Below are 6,000 nucleotides of genomic sequence, written 5' to 3' on the forward strand. Positions count from 1 at the left end.
TATATATATGTGTGTGTGTGTGTATGTGTAGATATAGATACATATATATATATATATATATATATATATATATATATATATATATATATATATATATATATATATATATCAAGAACATCCCATGTGACAACATAGCATTACAAAGGAATGAAAAGGGAAACACCAGCAACGCCTGTATTATGTAGTGGTGTTGTCCTATGTAATATCAAGACTCCCTCAGACAGACATGTGTCATTAATACACACAAACAGTTGTACATTGGCCAAATACATCACTCTGTGCATTTTATTTACATTAACACAACAGTTCCTTTCCAGTCATTATGTGAGAACAATACTCTTGCAAGGTGCTGTGTGCGACATCGTCATCATGAAAAAAGTAAATGGGGTAACCATAGAGGGACTGGTAGTGTTGTGTGTACAATGGGGTTATCTGCATCACATGTACCTGGAACCTTTAGGAGTCATATGCATACCAGGATCGTGTGCCTGAGAGACAAGTGTGAGGACAACTGGAGTATGTTGTGATGCATATTAAAAGGGTTGCATGTGCCCAGTGGAAACATGTGTGAAATGGACAGCTATGTATGGGGCAAATGTTGTTCTAGGAACTGATTGGCCTTTTGTTTAAGTAGGGTGAGAGTGGGATGTGGGGGAAGGAGAGTAGGTATGCTCGTGGAGCATAGGTTGGGTAGGATGACAGACAAGTCAGCATACAGGGTCAGTATATGACACGTGGGGGGGATACTCCTTGGATGGGGAGGGGTGTCCAGCAGTCACAAGCCCATGAGCCCCCAGATGAAAACAGTGGGACAGAGGTCCCCAGCCATGGGCAGCCACCACTGCACCAAAACAGCCGCAAAGGTGGCTGTGCTGGGGGCTGTCTAGGAGGGGCAGGCTCACCCTGTAAATGTGACAGTCTGCCCTCGAGCTGGTGTATCTGGCCTCAAAATCCCTTATTGAGCACCGTACCCACCACATCTGGGACTTACGACAGCGGACAAGTTCCTGTCTGTACCTGCTCCCAGTGGGACAAGCCCCATCCTCAGTGGTGGTTCCACCAGAAGGTGGTGCAGAGCCAACAGAGGTGGAGGTGCAAGGCTGAGCTCCAGATGTGCCGGTGCCCGGTGCTATGGCCAGCTGAAGTTGGACAGGATGTTCTGCCAGGACCTCCAAACCCATACAGCCTATGGTGTTGCAGTTTTAACACAGATATGGCTTAGTAATAGTCAACAGCATTCAGAATAACTTATACCAGCATGCATAGATATGACCATCAACCCAACACAACAGATGGTATACATTTGCAGAGGGAGCACAACACATGCATATATACTGCATGACATCTGTACAGAGTGTAGAAGACTTGTGATTGCAGCTATGAACAGTGGCCCATTATTGGCATGTCACTGAGAACCCCAGACAGTGACTGTCATACCACTGTTTCATGTGACATATGTCCAATCAGGGATGCGATGGCAATAACTCTCATCACTATCACCATGTACTGACTGCAATCCTCACACTATGCTTTTGCAGTTCACAGATGTGTATTCAGTGAGTAACACAGGAAACAAATGGTTCCACACACTGGCCAGTCCACAGTTGGCCCTACAGATGGGGGTTCCCTCACAAAAAGAGCACTGTCTTGTCAGTTTTAAAACATGCAGAATAGCCATTACCACACGCAACTTGTTAAACTGGAAGTAGTCTCAATGAAGCATAGCTACACTTACATGCTGTAGTCATGTCTGGTACATCACCCTCCTGCCTTTAGGCTATTTTCCACTGTGTATGTTGTTTGAGGAACATCCAGATACCATCTGTGATGCCGTTTACCAAACACCAGATCCAGGTTCCACTCACAGCGACTGTCATGGGCAAACACCAACATGATGTTCCTAGACATTGTACTGTGTTTCCATGCGATTGGTTATGGGAACATCACCACAGCTGTTCCACAATCAATCAGCTAGAGGAGGACTGCAATAGGTGCAGAGGCCATCACCTGATCATGACCATCACTTACAAAACACAAACTGCTGCTGAGCAGGTGTATAACTCCACATCCACCAGAGAGTGTGTGGGAGGGACAGACAGAGGCAAAGTACAGCAGAGAAGGGCTTAGAGACTAAAACCTAAGCATCATCTGTCACACACCTTCCACTACAGGGGTTCAAACCCCTGAAAAAGTGCTGGTGGACATTGCAACAGAGATATAGTAGTACTATTAAAAATTGATGGCATGTCATGTGTTTAACCACATGTCATATAACAGCACTGTATGCTGTCTTGTTTGCCACACACTGCAACCTACCTAGACATATGCACATAACCTTCAACAACATATATATATATATGTCCACCCTTCACAAACAGTTGCAGTATGTCCCTTGCTCTATGTACATGTACAGATGCTAATATATCTGACACAGACGAATCACTCCATATCTGTGTGCCATGCACACACAAGGTCCACACTCTTGTAATTTTGTGTACCTCAAGGCTGACCTGTTGGGCCTTGCTGCACCATGAACAGGTGTCACATGTGAGCACACAATAATATTAGAGGGTGTATATACAACTTCGAATGCTAGATTAACATACTAGCCTGGGTACAGCTGTTGCCAAAACTAAGCTACACATTAATATGACTATCATGAATTTGTTACTCTGTCACATCATGTTTATATAACCGTATGTTACTACTCCCACAAACAGACATTGTACACACTACTGTACAGAAGACAGATAACATGGATCAGATGTTTGACATTTAATGCTGAGCTACATATGTCACAGTCATATCCCACTGCACACAGCTACACACTGATGTCTCCATGCCAGTAGTTATGCAGGGCATCTGTGCATACAGCACGATGCTGCTATCACATATGGATGATTCAAACTATGTAGAGTACTCTTCATAAACATCTACTACATGTCAGTAAATACATAGCTGTTACATACCTTACAACTTTGTATGTGTTCATATTCCTCTGTTTTGTGTGCTTTGTAATAGCTTTTTTATAGCTTATGATTTACTTCAAGATATATTTTTATTTCAATATGATTATTCTTCTTTTCAATATATTATTACTTTTGCAATATTATTTTTTTAAATATATTTTCTTTTCAATATATATATTTTTTAAATATTTTTAAATATTTTTTTCAATATGAGTTTTTTTTGCAATATATTTTTCTTTCACGATATACTTTTTTTCAATATTTTTCAATATATATTTTTTCAATATATTCTTTTAGTTTTTCTTTTTTTGCTATATATTACTTTTCTTTCAATATATTTGTGGTTTATCTTTTTTATTTTCTCCTGCTGCTGTTGGCTGCTTCTGTACGTCCGTCCTTCTCTCTGTCTCTCTCTCTCCCTCCCTCCCTACTTGCAATGAAGTGACCGCATGTGTGGACAACAAGTACAGCCTGCTTTTATAGGCATCTGCACATGTGCATGTGATGGCCTCTGCACCAGTTGGTGGCCACCATTTGGCAGTGCATGCAGCCTGCTGTGTGGTACTTGCAGTATTCATTGTCATAGCAACCCAGTACTATAAATTGCTAAGTCATGTAGGAGTAGCCCTTTCAGCTTTCCAAAGTGGGACCATGCTTGTTTGCTGTGGACACCGTTGTGTAAGTCAGAAGGCTGGTATACTTCTCATAACTGATGCTAAGGGTGTAGCCAGTGATTTGAGATGTTGTGCTCAGATCTGAATGTTGCCACTTCCAGTACACAGCTGACAGTGTGAATTGTACTCACCCCTGCAAATGCTAACACAAGATACATGGGGTATGTATTTTCTTTTCTACTTGTACAATTAGCTGGCATACATCACGTAGTTATTGAGATGTTTTCATTTTGCACATGAACTGTTTGGGAACTGCTGTACTGAGGATACAAATGTACTCACTTCTGCAGAGTTTGTGCTTTTTCTTTGTTGACATTATCACAGGATGCTCATGAAAACTGGACAATTCCAGTACTGAGTATGCCTACCTACATCCTTGCTGTACCTTGAACACACTGGTATTTTTGTACATTTGGAATGGGATTGTCCTGTTATGATACTGTGTGGGGGTTGTAAAGTGCTGCTGTAACATTGTTTGCTGCTAGAATGTTTGGTTCTGGTATCACAGTGGGTGTAATGCAATTCCCACAACAACTGCTGGTAAGTTCCACAGAACAGGTTTTGTGTTATGGCATCACTATCTTTCCTTTACATTCACACATTCTGATGCATGATAGATATATATATATATATATATATATATATATATATATATATATATATATATATATATATATATATATATATATATTTCAACAACAACCTGCTGTATATCTGCTGTGGATCCGAGGTCTGAAACTGACAGTGGTGTTTTATTTTGCTGCTTAGCAGAACAATGTCCCTCATATGCAGGGTGACTAAGGCACTTTTAAGCAGTTATAAGGGTTTGTGAGTTCTTGTGGCAGCAATACTTAGCTAAGCACACACAAGCACACACTCACGCAAACCCGCTAACTACTGTTTAAAATTGCTTACACCCTTAACCCCTGTGCTCATTTCTTTGAAAGAAAGAAAAATGGGGAGATAGGAAAGTGGTGAAAAGGGCACAAGAGGGAAAGACAGTAAGGAAAACAGCTCGGGATGTGGGGCGGGTGTAGGGAAGGTCCATAGCTGCCCATTTCTTTAACAGCAACAACTGTGCATATGCTATTAATTTGGAGGGAGATTTGAAACATTCCACCCCTGAGAGAGGGTTGAGGACAACAAAGTATGTTGTACTGCCAATTAAATATCAGTTTATGTGTCCATTGGACATGTGTACAAAATAGGCAGCTATGTATGGGGCATAATTTTTTGGGAGCAGATTGCCTTTTTTGTTTTCAGGTGAGAGTGGCATGTAGGGTAGGGGAAATAGGTATATTTGGGGAGGTAGGTTGGGGAGGTAAACAGACAAGACAAACAAGATTCATACAGGGGCGGAATATGACACGTGGTGGGTGAACAACATTGACGGGGAAGGATGTTTGGAAATGTAAGCCATGAGCCCACAGATGGCAACAGTGGAACTGATATCCCCACCATGGGCAGTCACCACTGCACCTTCACAGCCAGAGGGTGGCTGTGCTGTGGACTGTGTGGGAGGGCAGGCTCACCCGTGAGTCATGCCGTGCTTTAAGCTGGCGTGGAGGGATCAGTGACTGAGCAGCAGTCTCCCTCACAGCCCGGACTGTTCGGTGGGTGATAAGTGGCCCTCCTCCGGCCACTCTTGCAGGAAGAGCCCCATCCTGCAGCACTTCCACAAGGTGGCACAGGGCCAGCAGAGGAGGAGGAGGTCCCGGGCTGGGCACTGGACCTACTGGTGCCAGTGCCATTGCCAGCTGAGGGTGGGACAGGTGGGTCACTGGGACCGGCCTTCCCATACATTCTATGTTTAGGAGGATTTAATGACAATATGGGTTGGTAACAGCCAACAGCATTCCAAATTAGTTGTGACAGCATGCAGTAATATTCCCATTAACCCAACACACCAGAGTTCCAACAGTTGAACAGCAAGCATAATACATGCATATATAGAACAACAGTGGACATTCCAACAGCATGCAGGATTGATTGGTGGCAACAGGCCAAGATTGTGGTATTTGAACAGGGCACATGCATCAAAGTAAATGCAGATATTTATAAAGCAATAGGACATATGTCCCAAGAAATGTTTTGAGATTAGACATACCCATTGAGGTGTAGGTGCATTGTTTATGCACATACAGTAGGGTGTAAAAGATACCTCCATTAACAACTTATATGTACTTATAGTTTACATTACATTCCTATTGACTGCAGGTATATATCCCTACATGTCTTATTACACTAGGCAATGTCCATTAAATTGTGAAATGGGTTTTGCTATTTCCTTATACACCTGACCTGTATCCTAACATACAAACTGTCCAGGATGCAGATGTTACTACTACGTATTTATA

The sequence above is a fragment of the Protopterus annectens genome, chromosome 11.part0, assembly GCF_019279795.1.
Source record: "Protopterus annectens isolate FY-2018-M chromosome 11.part0, PAN1.0, whole genome shotgun sequence".
Lineage (NCBI taxonomy): Eukaryota > Metazoa > Chordata > Ceratodontiformes > Protopteridae > Protopterus > Protopterus annectens.